Raw genomic sequence first — 24,965 nt, 5'->3', positions numbered from 1 at the left:
TTTATTCTTCAATTTGTTGATGTGGTGTATCACACGGATTGGTTTGTGGATATTGAAAAATCCTTGTATCCCTGGGATAAATCCTACTTGATTGTGGTATATGATTCTTTTTATGTATTGTTGGATTCAGATTGCTGGTATTTTGTTGAGGATTTTTGCATCTATATTCATCAGTGATACTGGCCTGTAATTTTCTTTTTGTGTGTCTGGTTTTGATATCAGGGTGATAGTGGCCTCATAGAATGAATTTGGGAGTTTTCCTTCCTCTGCAATTTTTTGGAGTAGTTTCAGAAGGAGACGCAGAAGGCGATGGCCACCCACTCCAGTACTCTTGCCTGGAAAATCCCATAGGCAGAGGAGCCTGGTAGGCTGCAGTCTATGGGGTGGTAAAGAGTCGGACACGATTGAGTGACTTCACTTTCACTTTTCACTTTCATGCACTGGAGCAGGAAATGGCAACCCACTCCAGTGTTCTTGCCTGGAGAATCCCAGAGACGGAGGAACCTGGTGGGCTGCCGTCTATGGTGTTGCACAGAGTCAGAGACAACTGAAGCGACTTAGCAGCAGCAGCAGCAGCAGGAAGAGGTGTTAACTCTTCTCTGAATGTTTGATAGAATTCACCTGTGAAGCCATTAGATCCTGGACTTTTGTTTGTTGGGAGTTTTAAATCATAGTTTCAATTTCAATTCTGTGACTGGTCTATTCATATTTTCTATTTTTTCTCGGTTCAGTTTGGGAGAGTGTACCCAAGAATTTGTCATTTTTTCTCCCAGATTGTCCAATTTATTGGGATAGAGTTGCTTGTAGTAATCTCTTATGGCTTTTTGTATTTCTATGGTGTCAGTTGTAACTTCTTTTTCATTTCTAAATTTATTGATTTGAGTCCTCTCCCTTTTTTCCTGATGAGTCTGGCTAAAGGTTTATTAATGTTAATCTTCTCAAAGAACCAGCTTCTAGTTTTCTTTTGGAATTTATTGATTTGTTTTATGTTTGCTTGCCTTCCCAATAATTTTAAATCTGATGAATGAGGACTTTCTTTGACTCCCAAAGCCATATACCGATTGAAAATTGGTTTAACATTTTCTATTGTAAGTTTTGGGTTTGCTCTTCCAATGAGGTGTTTATATAGCAATCTATTATATATATGGCTTCCCAGATGGCTCAGTGATAAAAAAAAAAAAAAATCTGCCTGCCAATGCAGGAGACATGGGTTCAATCCTTGGGTCAGAAAGATCCCCTAGAGAAGAAAATGGCAGCATATTCCAGTATTCTTGCCTGGGGAATCCCATGGACAGAGGAGCCTGGCAGGCTACAGTCCATGGGGTGACAAAAGAGGACGGGATGTATCTACTAACCACCACCACCACCAACTACGTATGTACAAGGTTGTTGTAAGTTGCTGGTCTCTTTCCAGCCCAGAGGAGTTCAGCATTTGTAATGGCCCAAGGCCCTCAGCAGTGGTGCCATACATTCCATACACATTCTGTCCTAACACTTTGGGGTGTCCTTACCACCCATTGTCATCGCCATATAACTTAGTGACGTGTTTGTGTGCGCATCTTAACGTCTCCTTCTCCACAAGCTCCTTCATAATCTCAGGGACACTTGTGTGAGTACAGTGACCTTCAGCCTAGAGGGTCCGAGTCTCTGTGCACCCCTGTGCTTCGTCTGTAAATGCGATTTGAGATTCCTACTCACGGTGCTCATAGCACTCACAGTACCTTGCGCAAATCATACACTTAATGACTGCTTGGTTGCTTTCTTGACCTTTGCATCCAGTGTGGTTTCTAGTACTACATGGAGCACACGCAGGCTGAACTTAGCCTCCCTATACCCGTGCACATACCCCACACCTGTTCCCAGATATCTGTTCTCCATCCAGACACGCAAGCTAGAAACCTCAGCTTCAACTTGATTCCTTTTTCTCCCCCACCTGCCTTATCTGATGGGCCACCGAAGTTTGCCAATTTTACCTCTTACCTTTACATTTCTTGAGCATATGTGGTCCAGAAAGGTGGGGTTTCTGGCTTCCGTGTCAAGATCATGTGGGATTTTTAATCCCTTTCAGATGTATTATATCCATTAAGATGAGTAAACAAAATCAAGGAGTCGATTCTTAGTCCTTTTTACATGTATATGTTCCAGGCAAATACTTAACTGTGAATTTTCATTTGAGAGACAACCCCATTTCTTTAATATGCCCAGTCTGATGCTTTTAACAGTTTCTCTTTTTCTGTTCTCAGTAATATAACAGTTTTTTTGGAGGGGTGGAAACTGATCAGAGGATGACAATAGAGAAATTACAATAGAGTTGTACAACACAATTAGCTGGGCTGGAAAAATTCATAAAATAATGTCACAGCTTAATGGAGATTTATACACAATGACCCCAAGTGACCAGCCATGGGAAGAGTTCCAGCACAGCTAATCTTTATTTTTTAAATTTATTTATTTTAATTGGAGGCTAATTACTTTACAATATTGTAGTGGTTTTTGCCATACATTGACATGAATCAGCCATGGGTGTACATGTGTTCCCCATCCTGAACCCCCCCCTCCCATCTCCCTCCCGATCCCATCCCTCAGGGTCATCCCACTGCACCGGCCCTGAGCCCGCTGTCTCATGCATTGAACCTGGACTGGCGATCTGTTTCACATATGATAATATACATGTTTCAATGCTATTCTTTCAAATGATCCCACCCTTGCCTTCTCCCAGAGTCCAAAATACTGTTCTATACATCTGTGTCTCTTTTGCTATATCACATATAAGGTCATCGTTACCATCATTCTAAATTCCATATATATATATGTTAGTATACTGTACTGGTGTTTTTCTTTCTGACTTACTTCACTCTGTATAATAGGCTCCAGTTTCATCCACCTCATTAAAACTGATTCAAATGCATTCTTTTTAATGGCTGAGTAATATTCCATTGTGTATATGTACCACAGCTTTCTTTATCCATTCGTCTGCTGATGGACATCTAGGTTGCTTCCATGTCCTGGTTGTTGTAAACAGCAGCACAGCTAATCTTGATGGCATATGACCCCCAAATGAAGGAGAGAGCTAATCTACTCAACTAGCATTTATACCAAATCTCATTAACAGAATCAGCACAGCTGACACTGACTTGAAGTCCCCCACTGCCAATGATCTCATTTAGATGAAATAGCTTGGCACCGTTAGGTCACTGAACATCCAAAACATCTTAACAACGTTTCATTTTAAACATAGTTTATAGTTTATTAATTCTGTAATGATTGGTTATATAGATCAGAATATTGGTGAAAGTCACTCAGTCGTGTCCGACTCTTTGCAACCCCAAGGACTATACAGTCCATGGAATTCTCCAGGCACAGTACTGGAGTGGGTAGCCGTTCCCTTCTCCAGGGGGTCTTCCCAACTCAGGGATTGAACCCAGGACTCCTGCAGATGGGTTGCAGATGGCTTCTTTACTAGTTGAGCCACTAGCGAAGCCCCAGAATATTGGTAGTTCTGGCTTTTAAATACCAAGAACTTCAATTAGAAGAGGATCTTTGGTAAGCTTTCCATTTGGTCTCTTGTCTTAAGAGACTTAGGACTTCTTAAACTTCTTAAATAGTCTATTCTCCACATTCTACAGAGATAGAGTAAAATAAAGGCTGAAATGAAGACAAACCATCCTCTAGAGTGAAACTGATTTTTGTGCTTCCATGTGTTAGGTTGATCTAGATGAATTTACTTTTTTTTGCCTGGAAAATTCCATGGACAGAGCAGCCTGGCAGGCTACAGTCTGTGGGGTCTCAAAGAGTCAGACACAGCTGAGCACGTATGAACACTCATACATAGGTAAAAACAATTTGAATATCAGCAGTTTTATCTGGTTCAACCTCACAGTACTGAAATCATTGCAGGAAAACAGCAGTCTACACTTTTCTTAGCTCTTCCTCAGCTTCCTGTGGCAGCCCCTTCTGTTGTCTTGGAATTCGTTCATTCAGGAAGTTCTTACTATTGACCTAAATCCCTCTTGAATTAATTAAAGCTATTTTACTTCTTCTTTCCATAAAGCGCATTGAAAAGGACAGCTTGTCATTGCTTATTTGAGCCCCCTTCATCATTTTAAAGACTGTAATGAAATGTCCAGTCAGTCCCCTTTCTCCAACTTAAATAAAGTTCCTCTAGCTGTCCCTCAAGGACCTATTTCCCTTCAATTTTTAAATACTATTAGCAAGAAGAGACCACGTACGTGAACTCTTAATCTCTTTAGGATTCAGCTTCTTTGTTTGCAAAATGAGGATATGAAATAAAATCCAATGTTTTTCCAACTACTCTGAGGACCTTTCTTAGGGGATCTTGGGAAGAGGTATGGTTTAGTGTGTGTGTGTGTTGTGAGAGAAAAAAGAAGGCCCAGCTCTGCTATGCTCTATTTGTACTTCAAAAAATACTTAAAATTTGTTTTAAAGTTCCACATGGTCAAGTCTCCTTCTTCTCATCCCTTTCCCTTCCTACTCACCTTCACTGGAACATGCACACACACACACACACACACAGTCTCATAAAAGAAAATACAAACCAACCTGTTAAAAATAGCATTTAAAATCCTAAATAAATTATTAGGCAAAATCTGGGGGCATATTTAAATAATAACACACTATGATCAATTTAAATATAAAATCCACCTAATTATAATTCATTAATATAGTATAATGTTTATTGATGAAAGGGGAAACTCATAATAATGTCCAAAGATGCTGAAAGTGAATTTCATAATTTTAATATTAATTGTAGATTTTTTAAAGCTCTTAATTAAATAAGACTAGATGGACATTTCCTCAACCTGATGTATATTTATATATTTCAACCAAGAAGCCTGCCAGTGACTAATGAGGAATCACCAGAAGCAGTCCTACTAAAATTAGGAATAAGACAAAAATGCCCAATTTTACTATACTGTGCTTCAACATAGATCTGGAGGTACTGGTCAACAATTCTGATAAGAATATAATCAGGAGGCTTGAGAAGATACAGATATTGAAGCAGAATAGAGAATATGGAAGCATCCATATATACATAAATCTGAAAAATAACAGAATGATATTGCATATCAGCAGATAAAGAATGGATTCAGTAAGTGGTACCAGATGGAGTTGCCAGATAAAATACAAGATGCTTTGTTAAATTTGATTTTCAGAAAAACAACAAATACTTATTTAGTGTACATGTGTCTAAAATATTTCACAAGACATAATTACACTCAAGCGTCATTCATTTTTGTCTGAAATTCAGTTAGAACTAGGTGTCCTACGTTTTTGTTTGCTAAACTTTGGCAACTCTAGTGCCAGGACAATATGTTATTCACATGGACGGAAGTAAAGATGGTTTCCTAGCTCATTTTCTGCACAAAAGTCAATTCTAAACAGATCAAGTTCTTAAAAGTAAAAGGCAAAATCTTAAAATATAAGGGAAAGATTTCATGACCTCAGAATAGGAAAGAATTTTCTAAATAAGCCTCACAATTGTAAGCCATATTTTGGAGGAAAAGATTTGTAATAAGTAAAAATAAATACGACCATCTGAAAATGAAACACTCCTTTTCCTAAAAAGAAAAACACTATTAAGAGATTCAAAAGACAGGCTAGTAACTAAAAGGTGTTTTTTTTTTTTTTTTTTTAATAACACTTATAACCAAAAAGGTCTTGTAGGTCTTCATAGAACCGTTCAGCTTCTTCAGTGTTACTGGTTGGGGCATAGGCTTGGATTACTGTGATATTGAATGGTTTGCCTTGGAAACAAACAGAGATCTTTCTGTCGTTTTTGAGATTGCATCCAAGTACTGCATCTCGGACTCTTTTGTTGATCATGATGGCTATTCCATTTCTTCTAAGGGATTCCTGCCCACAGTAGTAGATATAATGGTCATCTGAGTTAAATTCACCCATTCCAGTCCATTTTAGTTCGCTGATTCCTAGAATGTCGACATTCACTCTTGCCATCTCCTGTTTGACCACTTCCAATTTGCCTTGATTCATGGACCTAACATTCGAGGTTCCTATGCAATATTGCTCTTTACAGCATCGGACCTTGCTTCTATCACCAGTCACATCCACAGCTGGGTATTGTTTTTGCTTTGGCTCCATCCCTTCATTCTTTCTGGAGTTATTTCTCCACTGATCTGTAGCATATTGGGCACCTACTGACCTGAGGAGTTCCTCTAAAATTCTCCAAGCCAGGCTTCAGCAATACATGAACCATGAACTTCCAGATGTTCAAGCTGGTTTTAGAAAAGGCAGAGGAACCCGAGATCAAATTGCCAACATCTGCTGGATCATCAAAAAAGCAAGAGAGTTTCAGAAAAACACCTATTTCTGCTTGATTGACTAAGCCAAAGCCTTTGACTGTGTGGATCATAATAAACTGTGGAAAATTCTGAAAGAGATGGGAATACCGGATCACCTGACCTGCCTCTTGAGAAACCTATATGCAGGTCAGGAAGCAACAGTTAGAACTGGACATGGAATAACAGACTGGTTCCAAATAGGAAAAGAGTACATTAAGGCTGTATATTGTCACCCTGCTTATCTAACTTATATGCAGAGTACATCATGAGAAACGCTGGGCTGGAAGAAGCATAAGCTGGAATCAAGATTACCAGGAGAAATATCAATAACCTCAGATATGCAGATGACACCATCCTTATGGCAGAAAGTGAAGAGGAACTAAAAAGCCTCTTGATGAAAGTGAAAGAGGATAGTGAAAAAGTTGTCTTAAAACTCAACATTCAGAAAACTAAGATCATGGCATCTGGTCCCATCACTTCATGGCAGATAGATGGGGAAACAGTGGAAAGTGTCAGACTTTATTTTTTGGGCTCCAAAATCACTGCAGACGGTGATTGCAGCCATGAAATTAAAAGATGCTTGCTCCTTGGAAGGAAAGTTATAACCAACCTAGATAGCATATTAAAAAGCAGAGATATTACTTTGCCGACAAAGGTCCGTCTAGTCAAGGCTATGGTTTTTCCAGTGGTCATGTATGAATGTGAAAGTTGGACTGTGAAGAAAGCTGAGCACCAAAGAATTGATGCTTTTGAACTGTGGTGTTGGAGAAGACTCTTGAGAGTCCCTTGGACTGCAAGGAGATCCAACCAGTCCATTCTAAAGTAGTTCAGCCCTGGGTGTTCATTGGAAGGACTGATGCTGAGGCTGAAACTCCAATACTTTGGCCACCTCATGCGAAGAGTTGACTCATTGGAAAAGACCCTGATGCTGGGAGGGATTGGGGGCAGGAGGAAAAGGGGATGACAGAGGATGAGATGACTGGATGGCATCACTGACTCGATGCACATGAGTTTGGGTGAACTCCGGGAGTTGGTGATGGACAGGGAGGCCTGGCGTGCTGCGTTTCATGTGGTCACAAAGAGTCGGACACGAGTGAGCGACTGAACTGAAATGATAACCAAAAAGAATTAATGTTCAAGGTGTATGAAGAATTTCTACAAATCTGAAAGGTTTCAATGATAAAAAGACAACACTAAAAAGTAAAAATGGCAGAAGGCATGAAGAAGTTGTTTTTAAGAAAGAGAAGCACAAAATGACAGTAACTGTGAAGATATGTGCAACAATATTAATATTCAGAACAAAGTTTATCAGAGGTGCCGTTCACTTTATCAGATGACACTGCAATGTTTTGACAAGGATGTAGAGTGAAGGGAACATACATTTCTGATGGCTGTGTGAATTAGTGCCATCACTTCAGAAAAGGTTAATGCTGTCTGGACAAGCTGAATATGCACCTAGATTCTGCTTAAAGCAATCCTGCCCCCCACCCCCACCCCCACCATGTTCATGTATCCCAAAGAAATTCTTAAGTATACTCATTAGGATATATATGCAAGAATGCTCAAGGAAGCCTTATTTGTAATAGGAAAAAGAAAAAGAAAATAAATCCAAGTGTCCATGAATAGTGGAAAGAATACATAATTTATGGTGTCTTGTTACAAAAGAATACTATATAGCAGTGAAAAGAGTCAGCATAAACTCTTTCTATTCTCTAAGACATGGATAAATCTCAAAAGCATAATGTAAACCACAAGGGAATTATTATTACTACAAATTCAAGGCTGTGGTTACTTTTAGGAAAGACAGAGAACTTCAAAGGAACTGATATTTTATTCATTTGGAGAATAAGTGGGTATTTTATTTGAGAATTATTACTATTCTTTACACTGTACTATGTATAATACTCTTTTGTATGTGTAATACATTTTTAAGTAAACTAAAAGAAAAGGGTCAAGTCAATTTCATTTTCTAGAGAGTATGACAATATTCTTAGAAGATTCCAGAGAATTTTGAGAAAGGAAGAGTTCAATGAGGTTGGATAAAAATAAACATGCAGAAAGTCAGTTATTTTTACCTGTAACTCATTTAGAAAATATAACCTTAAAATATTCCCCATAGTCATAAAATCCTTAATTTTCCTAACAATGTATCTGATAAGGAAAATATAGCACTTATATGAAGAAAACTGTAAGGGTTGGCTGAAGGGTGTAAAGTTCTGAATGTATATAAAGAAATACTGTTGACATCTACTGAAAGTCCTCTCTGCACACTTTCCCCATGTCTGTACTTCAAGCCTAATGGAGAGGATTGTCCATCCAGTTAGTGTGGATCAGATATTGTGTCACTTTCAACAGTAACTAAAAGGTTAGGTCCCTTTTTTCTGGTTATGGACCTTTGAAAGAACCAGAAACTTGATTTTTGTCTGTATTTGAGCTGAGAACATGAAGTGGCCCCAATTCTTTTCCTTTTTCTTCTTCTTTTTTTTTTTTTTAATCAAGCTGACCATTCTCTTTCCTTCCCTGGACTCTTCCTTTCCCACTGTAGTTGTCTTTATTTTACATACTACTTTTAACAATGGGACAAATGTATTTTCTCTGGACCCTCTTTCTTTAATGCTGATGAGTTTGGCATTTCATCCCATGCAGTGCCAAGTTTTGGCACCTGCTGTTTGTTATTTGGTGGTGGTGGAGCTGGAGGCAGGTCATGGGATAAGGATGAAGGGGACTGGTGGCATGGCAGACACATAATGGATTCTTCTGTGCCGCTGGGCCAGCTACACTGATATAGCTTAAAAAAGGAGATCCTGGCTTGGTCCAAATTATCTTATCAGAGGTCTCAAAATGGTGTGGGTCCAAAGCTAATATTGTAGTATTCAGTAATATTACTACAAGTAATATTGTAGTATTCAGCTAATAATTAAGCATTGTTTATCCTTACTTTGTCTTCTTTGGGAACTTAAAGAAACAAGGGTTAACTGTGCCGAAGTAGAATTTATTATTGTTATTATTCTCTTCCACCAATATACTGCTACTGCTAAGTTGCTTCAGTCGTGTCTGACTCTGTGTGACCCCACAGATGGCAGCCCACCAGGCTCCCCCTTCCCTGGGATTCTCCAGGCAAGAACACTGGAGTGGGTTGCCATTTCCTTCTCCAATGCATGAAAGTGAAAAGTGAAAGTGAAGTCGCTCAGTCGTGTCCGACTCTTCGTGACCCCATGGACTGCAGCCTACCAGGCTCCTCCACCCATGGGACTTTCCAGGCAAGAGTACTGGAGTGGGGTGCCAATATAGTACATCATTTTCTAATAATATTATGTTCCTGAGTAGGAAGATGCAGAACTGTAAAGATGCTCCCCTAACTAAACTATAAATTGAATGAAATTTCAGTAAGTACACTGACCAGTTATTTATTTTAATCTTGAAAATTTGATCAAATTTTTTATATAGAAAAAGATGCAAAAGAATGTTCAGAAACTGTAGGAAAAACAGTAATCGTAGTATAGTAATTGCATTACAAGTTATCAGCACAAACTCTTTATTGTTGTTCGGTCTCTAAGTCATGTCCAACTCTTTGCAACCCCACGCACTATAGCATGACAGCCTCATCTGTCCTTCACTATTTCCTGGAATTGGCTCAAATTCATGTCCTTTATGTCAGTGATGCTTTCTAACCATCTCATCATGTGCCACCCCTTCCTCCTTTTGCTTTCAACTTTTCGTAGCATCAGGGTCTTTTCCAGTGAGTCCACTCTTTGCATCAAGTGGCCAAAGTATTGGAGCTTCAGTTTCAGCATCAGTCCTTCCAATGACTATTCAGGGTTGATTTCCTTTAGGATTGACTGGTTTGATCTTCTTGCTGTCCAAGGGACTCTTAAGAGTCTTATCTAGCACTACAATTTGAAAGCATCAATTCAGCACTCAGCCTTCTTTATGGTCCAACTCTCACATCCGTACATGACTACTGGAAAAACCATGGTTTTGACTATATGGACCTTTGTCAGCAAAACGATGTCTGTGCTTTTTAATATGCTGTCTAGCTTTGTTATAGCTTTTCTTCCAAGGAGCAAGCGTCTTTTAATTTCATGGCTGCAGTCACTGTCTGAAGTGATTTATGGATCCAAAGAAAATAAAACCTATCACTGCTTCCACTTTTTCCCCTCTATTTCCTGTAAAGTGATGGGACCAGATACCGTGATCTTAGTTTTTTGAATACTGAATTTCAAGCCAGCTTTTTCACTCTCCTCTTTCACTCTCATCAAGAGGCTCTTTAGTTCCTCTTCACTTTCTGCTGTTAGACTGGTATCATCTGCATATTTCAGGTTGTTGATATTTCTCCCAGCAGTCTTGATTCCAGCTTGTGATTCATCCAGCCTGGCATTTCGCATGATGTACTCTGTATATAGGGCTTCTCTGGTGGCTCAGACAGTAAAGAATCTGCCTGCAGTGTGGGAGACCCGGGCTTGATTCCTGGATCAGGAAAATCCCCTGGAGAAGGAAATTGTAACCCACTCCAGTATTCTTGCCTGGAGAATTCAAAGGATAGAGGAGTCTGGTGGGCTACAGTACTCTGCATATAAGTTAAATAAGCAGGATGACAATATATCTTGCTGTACCCCTTTCCCGGTTTGGAACTAGTCAGTTCCATGTTCGGTTCTAACTGTTGCTTCTTGACCCAAGTACAGGTTTCTCAGGTGGTCTAGTATAAATCTGTTTAAGAATTTTCCACATTTTTTTATGATCCACACAGTGAAAGGCTTTAGGATAGTCAATGAAGCAGAAGGAGATGTTTTTCTGGAACTCCTTTGCTTTCTCTATGATTCAACAAATGTTGGCAATTTGATTTCTGGTTCCTCTGTCTCTTTGAACCCAACTTGTACATCTAGAAGTTCTTGGTTCAGATATCGCTGAAGTCTAGCTTGAAGAATTTTAAGCATAATCTTGCTGCCATGTGAAATAAGCACAGTTTTACAGTAGTTTGAACATTCTTTGGCATTGTCCTTCTTTGGAATTGGAATGAAAACAGACTTTTCTAGTCCTGTGGCTTCTGCTGAGTTTTCCAAATTTGCTGACATATTGAGTCCAGCACTTTAACAACATTATCTTTTAGAATTTTAAATAGCTCAGTTGGAATTTTGTTACCTCTCCTAGCTTTGTTCATAGTAATCCTCCCTAAGGCCCACTTGACCTCACACTCCAGGATGTGCAGCTCTAAGTGAGTGACCACACCATCATGGTTATCCAGGTCATGAAGAACTGTATTGTTTAGTTCTTTTGTGTATTCTTGCCACCTCTTCTTAATCTCTTCTGCTTCTGTTAGGTCCTTACGGTTTCTGTCCTTCACTGTGCCTATCCTTGCATGAAATGTTTCCTTGATATCACCAATTAGAGATTTCTAGTTTTTTTCATTCTATTGTTTTCCTCTGTTTCTTTGCATTGTTTATTTAAGTAGACCTTCTTATCTCTCCTTGCTATTCTCTGGAACTCCGCATTCAGTTGACTGTATCTTTCCCTTTCTCCCTTGCCTTTAGCTTCTCTTCTTTCCTCAGCTATTTGTAAAGGCTCCTCACACAGCCACTTTGCTTTCTTGCATTTCTTTTTCTTTGGGATGATTTTGGTTACTGCCTCCTTTACAGTGTTATGAACCTCACCCATCCATAGTTGTTCAAGCATTCTATCTACCAGATCTAATTCTTGAATCTATTTGTCACCTCCACTATATAATCATAAGGGATTTGATTTAGGTCATACCTTAATGGCCTAGTGGGTTTCCCTACTTTTTCCAATTTGAGCCTAAATTTTGCCATAAGGAACTCATGATCTGATACTTGAAATCTATAGTAATTAAAACTGGTAATGCCGCAGAACATGTGTGTGGGCTTTTAAAATTAATGAGAAATATAAGTTATAAATATCACTGTTATAACTGAATGACAATTTGGGAAAATATATGTAGATAATGTATCACTATTTTCAAAAATCAATTCCAAGCAGTTTAAGGATTTATTCATATAAACTCCTTAAATTACAGTACTAAAAGAGAGCGTATTTTCCAGTCTTGAAGCAGGCATGATCTTTCATAGCATGTTGCCAAGATCTGAGTGTATAAACGGAAGGATGAATATATTTAACTTAAAACAAATTAAAAGCATCTGAATTGGGTAAAAGAGCATAAATAAATGGGAGAGTCAAGAAATAAAGTGGGAAATGTATTTGTAAAAGGGAGTTAATGCTCATAATATATTAAAGAGATTAAAGCAAAAAAAAAAAAACAATAGAAAAGTGAATAAAGGTATTTTTATACTGGCAATTCACAGAAAAAGAAATTCAAGTGGTCATTAAATACATTAAGGAATTCTCATCTACACTAATAATAAAATATGTACAAAATATACTATTGTGATTCTATCATCTATCTATATATCTATCATCTATCTACTCATATTTATCTAACTCTGTATTTGACTATTTTCTGCTTATCAGATTGGCAAACATTTAGAAAAATTTAGAAGACCAGGGTTGTTGAATGTGGGCAATTCAGCCATTTCATACATGTTACTGGAACTTTCATTTGATACACTATTTTTGGAAGGTAATTTGGTGATTGGTATTGCAGATTTAAAATGTAGAGCCATATACCCTTTGGCTTAGCAATTCTTCCTTTAGAATGTGTCGAGGATACTGTTCATTGCTTTCTCAGTAGCCAGTCTCCATTTCCCTTTTCTTTCCCAAGAGTCTTAAGACTCTGAATTTTCCAACAGGTTAAATTGTTCAGTGAGCTCAGAGATGATAGGCTGTAGCTCCAAGATCCAGGAAATGGATCATGGTGGATTTCAGCTGGTCGTGATGATTCCATTCTTTGCCTGTGACTGGTCTGGGGATGGGTGTGTAGCACTGTTCTGAGCAAAACGTCATTGGTGAAAATCTATGGGGCACTTCCCTTCTAGGAGGAAGTTTTGGTTCCTGAAACCTCCTTCTTGCTGGGATGCTGGGGTGCAGATGTGGTACCTGGAGAACATAAATAATGACCATCAGTTCAGTTCAGTCATTCAGTCATGTTCGACTCTTTGCAATCCCATGGACTGCGGCACACCAGGCTTCCCTGTCCAGCACCAATTCCCAGAGCTTACTCAAACTCATGTCCATAGAGTCTGTGATGCCATCCAACCATCTTATTCTCTGTCATACCCTTCTCCCCCTGCCTTCAACCTTTCCCAGCATCAGGGTCTTTTTCAATGAGTCAGTTCTTTGCATCAGGTGGCCAAAGGATTGGAGTTTCAGCTTCAGCATCAGTCCTTCCAATGAATATTCAGGACTAATTTCCTTTAGGATGGACTGGTTGGATATCCTTGCAGTCCTAGGGACTCTCAAGAGTCTTCTCCAACAGTACAGTTCAAAAGCATATAAAATAATGAACATAATGAAAATAAATAATAGCTGAGGATGTTGGAGTGGAAGGATGCTAGCAATTGCTTACCTTTCAGCATTTTATTATGTAAGGAAATCCATTTTAACAATCATTCTTGGTGTGGTTTTTGTTACTGCCAGCTAAGTGCATTCATAATTTATGCAATCCTACAGAAATACCCAAGTGTCTAAAGATAGATGTGCAGAGATTCACAGATAAGGGTAATTTATAATAGTGAAAATTTTGAAACATTTAAATGTGCCTCAAAAGAGACTAATTAAATAAATGTTAGTATATTAAGTATAGTTAATGTTAGTATATTAAAGATTGAGTTACAGCTATATGTACTAACATGGAACCATTTCTGCAATTTATTATTACAAATTAAAACTAAGCTCTAGAGAACAACACTTAGCATGGTCCCATTTGGGTTATATACACACAGATATGAAGGCTATGATGGAGAATATAAAATGTGATGAGATGGTTTTTGTCATTTCTATCAAAGAAGACACTGAGCAGAATTAAAGTATACTAGAACATATTTGGGTTGTCAGTTATTCACAAGTTTTAAGCATCATCAGAGACCCCTTGTATTATTTTTTCACTGTGGACTCTATGTTTTAAGAAATTTCATATCAAAGAACTTATTATTTATTTCAATATTGATCTAAATTATTTTTTCTAATATATATATATTTTTTAGATTATTTTCCATTGTAGTTTATTATAAGATATTGAATAAAGTGCCCTGTTTTATATAGCAAATCATTGTTAATTATCTATTTTGTGCATTACTGTTGTTGTTTATTCCCTAAGTTGTGTCTGATTCTTTTGCCACCCCAGGGACTGTAGCCTGCCAGGCTTCTCTGTCCACGGGATTTTCTAGGCAAAAATACTGGAATGGGCTACCATTTCCTTCTCCAGGGGATCTTCCCGACCCAGGGAGTGAACTCATGTCTCCTGCATTGGCAGGTGGATTCTTTACCACTGAGTCACCAGGGAAGCCCATTTTATGCACAGTAGTTTGTATCTACTAATCCCATACTCCTAATTTATCCTTCCCCCATTCCTTTTCCCTTTGATAATCATAAGTTTGTTTTATATGTTTTATATGAGTTTCTGTTTTGTACATATATTCATTTGTATTATTTTTTAATTACTCATATGAGATATTATATATTTATCTTTTTCTGTCTGACAGTGACTTAGACATTCTTTACATCCATCCATATTGCTGCAAAAGGCAATATTTCATTGTTTTTTTTCTGGCTGAGTAATATTCCAGTGTCTGTGTGTGTGTGTGTGTGTGAATGAGAGAGAGAGAGAGAGAAAGAGAGAGAGTGAGACACAGAGAGAGAAAGAGAGAGTGTGAGAGACAGAGATAGCATCTTTTAATCCATTCTTCTGTTGTTGGGCACTTGAGTTGTTTCCATGTCTTGACTATTGTAAATAGTGCTTCTATAAATATTGGGGTACATGTATCATATGCCCAGGAGCGGGACTGATGGATCATATGGTAGCTCTATTTTTAGGTTTTTAAGGAACCTCCATACTGTTTTCCGTAGTGGCTCTACCACTTTACATTCCCGCCAACATTATAGAAGGATTCCCTTTTCTCCACACCCTGTCTAGCATTTATTATTTGTGGACTTTTTAATAATGGTTGTTCTGACTGGTGATTGAGTGACTGACTGGTGACTGACTGATTGAGGTTTTGATTTGTATTACTGTGGTAATTACGATGTTGAACATTTTTTCATGTGCTTGTTGACCATCTGTATGTCTTTTTTAGAGAAATATCTGTTTAGGTCTTCTGACCGTTTCTCGATTATTTTTTTTGATACTGAGTTATATATACTCATACTGAGTATGAGCATGAGTTGTTTGTGTATCTTGCATGTTAACCTCTTGTTGGCCACATTGTTTGCGAATATTTTATTGAATCCTGTAGGATGTTTTGTTATTTTGTTCATGGCTTCCTTTCCTGTGCAAAAGCTTGTATGTTTGATTAGGTCCCATTTGTTTATTTTTGCTTTTATTTCTTTTGTCTTGGGAGATTGAGTTATTGATCTTAATTATAATCAATGATCTATATTCATCAAGATTTACAAGTATATTAGATTGCACGAATGTTTGATTTGCCAAGAAGCACTAAAGAAAAGAAGCAGTAACAACAACCGTTGAACTTGTATGTGCTAAGCTTTGTGCTATTTGCTAAGCAGCAGGCTGCCACATTTTCTCATTTAATTTCCCAGCATTCTTTAGCATTATCCCCACATAACAGATGAAAAAACTGACGTTTGGAAATTCCCTTTCTACAGATAGGACGGCACAGGTTCTAATACTCTCTGATTCTAATACTCTTGGTTTTTCTACTATACTAACTGCTAGTAAGAAAATTCAAAAGTGTCTAGAGATACTTAAGTGTGATTCACTTTAATTTGGCTGTCATTTTGTATTAGGTTCAAGATTAGTTACAAAATCAAGATTGGATACTGATGTAGGTAGTTTTTATTGGGTCATTAACTGTCCATCTTGATACTGATTAACATATGATAATAGTAATATTAATAATATGCTAGTATTAGGTATAGTGATTAATCTGTGTTTAATTAAAGACACGACATTTTAGTTAGCCTGTAGCTTTTATCCTTGGTAAAAATATAATTTCTATTAGGCATCTAGAAATAATTTACAGATCCTCAAGGCTATCATAATGAAACTTCAGATTTCTCATTGCCTCAGTGAGAGGCTAGGTGAGGTATTAAAAGAACTTCCTGTGCATAAGTCACTTATCATTGAAATTCATTTTTAGAGGATACTTTTAGTACAAAAGAAGGTGACTTATGCTATCAACTGTGGTACAGTTCTGTGCTATGATGCTAGCTTGTTAAAGAAATGCTTGTGTTATAATGAAGGCCTTCTGGAAAATTTGGTTATATTGAACCTGTAACAGATCTGGCCCGTATGGAATTCTATATAAGAGATTAATGTGTTTCTAAATTCTACTCTCTTGGAACCTAGAAAAATTTACATAACTGGATTTTCTTCCTGGAGATTCTGATTTAAGTCTGGTTTAAAGGGGAAAGGTGAGGCTGTGTATATGTTGGTAAATTTCCCCAAATGTTTCTCATGAGCTCCCTTCTCTCTGCCAAGTGAGACTCACAAGGGAAGAAAAGAATTATTCCCCTCATCCATTTGACAAATGCTTCATATTTACCTTCAAAGTCTTCAAAGACAGTCAACACATTGTCATGACTTCCTTTTTTAACCTTGATGCTAACCGTTCCTTAGGCTCCAGGTCTGTTTTACCAAATATCTTGTACACATTCTGGTTTGAATATCTTGTGATCACTTGAAATGTCCAAAATTCAATTCATTGTAGATAGGATAGATTGCATGAATTTTTTATAAGAAAACTAGGGTTCCAGGCTGTATTAGTTATCTCTTGCTATGTAACAAATTACTCCAAAACTTAGTTTAAAAATACAGTTTCTGTAGGTTAGAGATCTGGATGCAACTTAGCTAGTTGTCTTTGCCTCGAGGTTCGAACCTGTGTCTTCTGCAGCTCCTGCATTGCCAGGTGGATTCTTTACCACTGAGCCACCTGGAAAACTCCAAGGTATCTCACAAGGCTGTAGTCAAAATGTTGACCAGAGCACAAGTCTCACCTGAAGGCTTGATTGGAGGGGGTTCTGCTTCCAAATTCACTCCTTCCAAAATTCCTCATGGATTGTTCGTCTGAGATGTCCCTAGTTCTTTGCCATGTGGACCTCTCTGTAGGGCAGATTGCGACACTGCATTTGGCTTTGTTCAGAATAAGTGATTGAGAAAGTGAGAAAGAGAATCCAAGAGGAACGTTATCAGAAGAAGTTATAGTCCATCACTTTTGCTGTCTTCTGTTGGGCTAATGCCCAACAGGACATAGACATTGGGAGGTGAGGATCATTGGGGGTCATCTGAGAGGATGCCTACCACAGATACAGAGGTACCCAGGTGAACTGGTGTCACAGACATGACTTGAAGTCCAAGTCATGCCTGTGACTTGGACTTGTTATCACTTGAAAATTACATTCTCTGTTCAGCTGTTAATGCTCAGATCCATATTTAGTATTTATAAACTCTTCTTGTTTTTTTTTTTTTGTTTTCAGTTTTTGGTTCATGAATTTTATTTCTGTTTGTCTCTAAGAAATGTAAGCATAGAATATTAATAGACTTCAGTTTTGTTCTATAATGTTAAAAATTAAAAAGCGAATTGATGCTCCCTGCTTCCACTGCAGGGGGCATGGGTTTGATTCATGCTTGGGGGACTAAGATCCTGCATCCTATATGCCACGTTGCTTGGCTGGAAAAAAAAAAAAAGAGAGAGAGAGATGGATAGGGCTGGGCGTAACAAAATTCAGGGGCATAGACTAGAAGAAGGTCAGAAGCAAAAGGTTGTGTTGAGGATGGCAGGAAAGCACTAGGAAGAGCAGAATAGGCAGCAGTTGACATTTAGGGTTCAGAATATCTATGAGAAAAGACGTAGGTGTGAAATTCAGACGAACATCCTGAGAATCATGGATCAGACTAACTGCCGGGGTCCAGCCCCGGTGGATCCAGGGAATTCGAAGCGGGGATGGCGTCGGCGAGGATCAGGAAACAATTGCATAATTAAACATTAATTAAGGATATAAAGAGTGGTTAAATAAGAATAGCTCAGTGAGGAAATTCAGTGGAGAAAAGAGGCTGAAATAAGGATAACTCAGTGAGGAAATTCAGTGGAGAAAAGAGGCTGAATAATTCAGCCAGAAGGTGAGAGAAAGAACGACATAGGGAGACCAAGTTTTGGTGAACAGGGCCCACACTTTATTTTCCAAAGTAGTTTTTATACCTTAAGTTATGCATCGAGGATAATGGGGGAAGGGGTAGAGTCATGCAGTAAGCCAGGCTTTCTTCCTGCAAACTTATCATATGCAAAAGTTTAGGTGATTTGCATCATCTTCTGGCCCGGAGGCCTGTTAACATTTTAAGACCCTTTCTTCAGAAAACTTATTTTTCTTTAAAGGTGATGAGTCAGGTGCCACCCTCCAAAAGCATTGGATAAAGTTGCATTCCTATAGGGCAAAGGTGTGGTGGGCTACAACGAGAAAAAGAATTAACTCAAGGGTCCCAGGTTACAAACATTAAAGCTACTACTTACACCAGTTATATTAATCAATACACTGCCAGGGACACAGCAGATAAGGGATATGGAAGCTTAGCAGCAAACATTGGCCCAACAAGTGAAAAACCCTTCACCAATACAATTTCTAATCAATCTTTTAACTGCTCAAAGGAATCTATATTTAGACAGTTTAGAACATCTCATGCCTCTCACAGTTGGGAGGCTCTGAACAATCACATGTGGCCGGAAAAACCTATTCAGGCAGGCTAGAGGACTTCCAAAGGAGTTTGTAGGTTGAAACACTGTCACACCCAGGAACTTTATTAACTGGAGCTGTAAGTTAACTCTTTTTTTCAGAGAGAGGTAGTAGGGGACAGCCCCCCGTAAAGTCAGAGGTGTAGGTGAGAGCACAAAGCAGAAAGTAGGCAGACTCTGGTTTTGGGGGTAGATGCTCAAGAATTTCCAGGGGGACTCCTGAGGCTCGATCCCGCCTTTGCGTATGCTGAGCCTCCTTCCTCATGACCTTTGCCATGGGTGGAGCTTCTCATGCCAGCTCCTGGGATCTCCCCCTTTTTTATTTCTTAAAACAGCCAACTGCAGCTCAGTTGCGAGCTTCTGAATATTCTGCCAAAGAATCCTGACAACATAAGGAAGAATGATTATGAGAAGCAAAATGAAAGCACCAACAGATTAGACAGAATGTTTTTTCCTGAAATGAAGTTAGAGAAGGTGTGAAAAAAGTCATTAGCTGCTCCAGCAGTGGTAAAATCCAGTTGAGAGTGTTCCAGGGTCTGTATTTGATTATGAAGTTTCCCTAAGTCCAGGCCAATGTCAGCTGTTCCAAACACCTGAGATATGATTTTTGATATTTTCCCATTCATAATCTGTCTCATTTACCTTTAAAGATGTCACGCATATCCACCTGTAATCAGCGTTTCATGACAGAGCCATTTTCACTTTTAAAGCCTGTAACTCAGTCCCAATATGGATTATTGCCTCCACCAAGGCATCTACCCTCATCTCCAACTTTCTATCTATAGCTTCCTGTGTTGCTAGAGTTAAAGAGACATTTTTAGACATGGTATCAACATATTCGGCAGTATGCACTTGTTGAGTCAATGATATTGCTGCCACAGTAACAGAAGCAATTGCTGCTATTAAAGCTGCTATTCCCAGGATAAGCAAGCCCACAAACCGTCGCGATCGCATTAAATCCTGTGGTTGTTGTAATACAGAAAGACCAAAATTATCATATCAATAAGTGGTTACATCATAAGATAAGGTGGACGTTGTAACACTACAAAGAAGCAAACATTATATTGAGGGTTTAAACAAGATGAGAGCATACATTGTTCACAAGTTACTATATTGGGTCCACCAGTGAAAGTCACATGTACATTAAGTTTTCCAGAATCGTTGGTAAAGAGAAAAACATAAGGAGAGGGTAGACAAGCCAAAACAGAATAAGTAGAATTATTTTCTGGTTGGAGTTCGCGCTGCAGCAGCCCCGTCAGTCTCACTGGGATTTCGATGTTTATCTTGCCTCCCCTTCTGGTGGGCTCCTCTTTTGTGATCGAAGCAATGGGGGAACCGGATGTCTGGGGGACTGCAACATGGCGAATCAGCCTGTCCCGGATCTAAATTGGAGAATCTGCATCCTGTGGAAAAATACAAGCACATCCTTGACCGCTAGTTAATAATGGGTCAGGACCCTTCCATTGTCCTGAGAGGAGGTCCTTCCATTTGACTAATGGCTTTGCATCTAATTGCTCCAGGCACCAATGACGAAGCATTGCAGTAGTTCCGGCTGGATCAGTATTTAGAATATTTATTACCAAAAGAGCATGTTGCAAGATTTGATGGGGAGAGCTATACTTAAACTCCCCTTCTTTTAGTTTTTGAATTTGGATTTTTAATGTTTGATGCCAAGCACAGTACAGCTGGAGTTTGACTTCGGTTTCAGACCAGATAGGACAGGATTATGTGTAGCCATTGGACAGTGTGGACCGAGAGGTATGAGCAGTTGTGATAGTAGATTCTGTTGGTGCTACTGATGATCACTGGGAGCTTTGTTAGGAGCTGTATTCCTCACAGCAGGGAACGTTCAGAACTGCAATATTGATTATTTTCCCTTTTGAACCAAGTCTTCCTTCTCAGTATTTCTGATTGTGTCCATGGCACTCTAATTCTCCTTATGGCTTCCTCCCAAACTCTTTGGCTCCTTTCTCTCTTTCCTCTCATATCCAATTGGCCCCAGATAATTGTTCAGTGTAAAAATATGAAAGTAGCAGCTAGTAAACTGTGGAACTCAGACAAGTTATTCAGGCATTCATTCAGTGTACATCAGTTTTGTACCTGTGCTAATTATCAACCTGGATATTTGCTGTATAACAAGGTATTTACTAGCCATTCAAGTTGAGCACTTGAAATATGGCTAACGTGACAAAAAAAAAATTTTAAGTATTTAAAAATTTTATGTATTTTACATTTAAAATAGAAGGTAGTAGGGTAACATTTTTCTGTTAAACACAAATTTATTATTTTGGTAGGACTGGATTTTACTTTAACCACTGAATATTTAGCATCTATGTTGAGATATACTCTAAGTGTAGAATGTATAATGGATTTTGAAGACTTAGTATGAAAAAAGCCTATAAAATATCTCATTAATAATTTTTATACTGATTATATCTGAAATGAGAAATATTTTAGATACCTTACATTAGACAAAGTATTACTATTGAGACTATCTTTACTCATTTCTTTTTGCTTCTTATTTTTAATTTATTTTTCAAGTTATCTGTAATGATGGTTGATTTGAAACAGTTCTTCTGAGCATGAGGGCTCTTTCTTGCCTCAAATGAGTCAGCACTCATAGAGGGGGAGAAAAAAAAGGTACTTGTCACTTTGAAAGTCACAGATAATTTATCTTTCTATAATTAGATTAGGAGGGAAAAAATGAAGAACCCGCTGTAGCAGGAAGAAGCAAGGGCCTCTCATTTGATGAGATAGATATTCAGTTACTATGCATTTCCATTGTTTTTCCATGGCAGAGGCTTGGGAACTTGCAGGCCTGAAGCCACATCACTCGGGCTCCATAACGATGTTGCTTGGCTGGCAGGGCTATGGTTACCACAGTAGTTGGCCGTGCCTCCAGACAAATGGGGTGCTGGTCTGTTCCTACAAATCTTTATCCCCGTGTTCATCGTTGAGGAGGGCACCTGTTTTGTGCGCTCGGTCAGAGTCTCTTGTCCAAGGTTCCTGGATGACTACATCCTGCTCAATACAGCTTTTGTCATCACAGCTTGACATATGCCTGCTTTCAGCCAGAGGAGCCTGAAGGTAGGCACTGAAGGGGCAGATAGCCAGAGTTTTTAAATAGTCAGGATTATTCTTTTTGTACTTGATAAGATGATAAGGAAATCTGCAGGCACATATCTGATTTTTTTTAAATCATAGGGACATTGTAATAGCCTTTCAGGGTCCAGGGTATCCATGTAAGTTTCTTCCATGTTGGAAATGAAGGAGCCAAGTCCAAGTGCTTGGCCGAGTCACGCTCTCCCCATAGTCAACCATTTTTAAAATGTGACCACTAGAAAATTTAAAATACATATGTGGCTTATTATATTTCTGTTAGACAGTTATTAGTAGGACTACATGATTGTTTTTTATCTTTTTCTATTAAAATTCTTGGAGGGTAATCAGTCCTTACAGCTTTTCCTCTCAAAAGGTTTTTATTACCTTTCCAACCCCTATGTATATATTTTCTCTAACAATGATCTCCAAGATGAAGGAACTTTTATAATACTGAAAACAACTTGGAAATGAAATCTTTGTTTCATATTTCTATACCCTTCTCTAGAAATTCTCAATTGACATTTGAACATCAACAAGAATTTTGAGCAATTTTGAGAAATTGTGATGTTCTTTGTCACTGTGTATTATATTTGGCTCTTCTTAAATTGTCAACAATTTCAAGAATCATGTGCCTGAAATTTAAGCAAATTACCAGTAGATGGGAGCCTTGCAACTTTTGAATCAGCGAGGACTTTTATCCTACCTTTAAGACCATAAACTGTATGCTACCAAATATTGAATAACTATATGTTGAGTGCTTATGAAGTTAAACTCATACCATCTCAGATATGAATAACGTAAGTGTCCTTCCGGTGTCCACCATAAAATCTGTGGCTTATGAACACACACTTGCTCCTTTCTTCTTATTTCCCATCTTGGGAGGGCCAAGTGGCCCCGTTCTGCTTCCTTAATCCCATCTAGGTTCTTCATGGAGACCTTGTTGAGGATCTGCCATTGTTGTTGTTTAGTTGCTAAGTTGTGTCTGACTCTTTGCAACCACATGGATTACTGCATGCCAGGCTTCGCTGTCCTTTACCAGCTCCCAGAGTTTGCTCAAACTCATGTCCCATTGAGTCAATGATGCCATCCAACCATCTTATCCTCTGTTGTACCTTTCTCCCCTTGCCTTCAGCCTTTCCCAGCATCAGGGTCTTTTCCAATGAGTCAGTTCGTCCCATCAGGTTGCCAAAGTGTCGGAGCTTCAGCTTTAGCATCAGTCCTCCCAGTGAATATTCAGGACTGATTTCCTTTATGATTGACTTGTTTGATCTCCTTGCAGTCCAGGGGACTCTCAAGAGTCTTCTCCAACCACAGTTCAAAAGCATCAATTCTTCAGTGCTCAGCTTTCTTTATGGTCCAGTTCTCACATCCATACATGACTCCTGGGAAAACCATAGCCTTGACCATACATTAAAAACCTTTGTTGGCAAAGTAATGTCTCTGCTTTTCAATATGCTCTCTAGGTTGGTTATAACTTTTCTTCCAAGGAGCAAAGCGTCTTTTAATTTCATGGCTACAGTCACCATCTCAGGTGATTTTGGAGCCCCCGCCCCAAAATAAAGTCTGCTACTGTTTCCATAATTTCCCCATCTATTTGCCATGAAGTGATGGGACTGGATGCCATGATCTTAGTTTTTTGAATGTTGAGTTTTAAGCCAGCTTTTTCACTCTCCTCTTTCACTTTCATCAAGAGGCTCTTTAGTTCCTCTTCACTTTCTGCCATCAGGGTGGTGTCATCTGCATATCTGAGATTATTGATATTTCTTCCGGCAAACTTGATTCCAGCTTATGCTTCATCCAGCCTGGCATTTCACATGATGTACTCTGCATAGAAGTTAAATAAGCAGAGTGACAATATACAGTCTTCACATATTCCTTTCCCAATTTGGAACCAGTCTGTTGTTCCATGTCTGGTTCTGTTGCTTTTTGACCTGCATACAGGTTTCTCAGGAGGCAGGTCAAGTGGTCCCATCTCTTTCAGAATTTTCCACAATTTGTTGTAATCCACACAGTCAAATGATTTAGCATAGTCAATGAAGCAGAAGTAGGTGTTTTTCTGGAATTCTCTTGCTTTTTCTGTGATCCAATGATATTGGCAATTTGATCTCTGGTTACTCTGCCTTTTCTAAATCCAATTTGTACATCTGAAAGTTCCTGGTTCACATACTGTTGAAGCCTAACTTGAAGGATTTTGAGCATTACCTTGTTAGCATGTGAAATGAGTGCAACTGTGCAACAGTTTGAACATTCTTTGGCATTGCCCGTCTTCGGAATTAGAATGAAAGCTGACCTTTCCCAGTCCTGTGGCTACTGCTGAGTTTTCCACATTTGCTAGCATATTGAGTGCAACACTTTCACAGCATCATCTTTTAGGATTTGAAATAGGTCAACTGGAATTCCATCACTTCCACTATCTTTGTTCGTAGTGATGCTTCCTAAGGCCCACTTGACTTTGCACTCCAGGTATCTGGCTCTAGGTGAGTGATCACACCATCGTGGTTATCTGGTCATAAAGATCTTTGTATAGTTTTTCTGTGTATTCATGCTACCTCTTCTTAATATCTTCTGCTTCTGTTAGGTCCATAACATTTTTGTCCTTTATTGTGCCCATCTTTGCATGAAATGTTCCCTTGGTATCTCTGATTTTCTTGAAGAGATCTCTAGTCTTTCCCATTCTATTGTTTTCCTCTGTTTCTTTGCATTGATCACTGAGGAAGGCTTTCTTATCTCTCTT

The 24,965-nt window shown here is 38.6% G+C and overlaps 1 protein-coding gene and 1 pseudogene across 8 annotated transcripts in view; one reads left to right on the top strand and one right to left on the bottom strand.

The window, feature by feature from the left end:
• MTERF1 (mitochondrial transcription termination factor 1) overlaps nucleotides 1-24,965 on the top strand; it is a 334,773-nt gene that overhangs the window by 213,973 nt on the left and 95,835 nt on the right. The gene's annotated exons all lie outside the window — the stretch shown is intronic.
• Nucleotides 21,890-22,386, bottom strand: LOC133245805 (gametocyte-specific factor 1-like; annotated as a pseudogene).

This window comes from Bos javanicus, chromosome 4 (assembly GCF_032452875.1).
Source record: "Bos javanicus breed banteng chromosome 4, ARS-OSU_banteng_1.0, whole genome shotgun sequence".
In the NCBI taxonomy this organism is placed as follows: Eukaryota; Metazoa; Chordata; class Mammalia; order Artiodactyla; family Bovidae; genus Bos; species Bos javanicus.
This window is presented reverse-complemented; position numbering and strand designations above follow the sequence as displayed.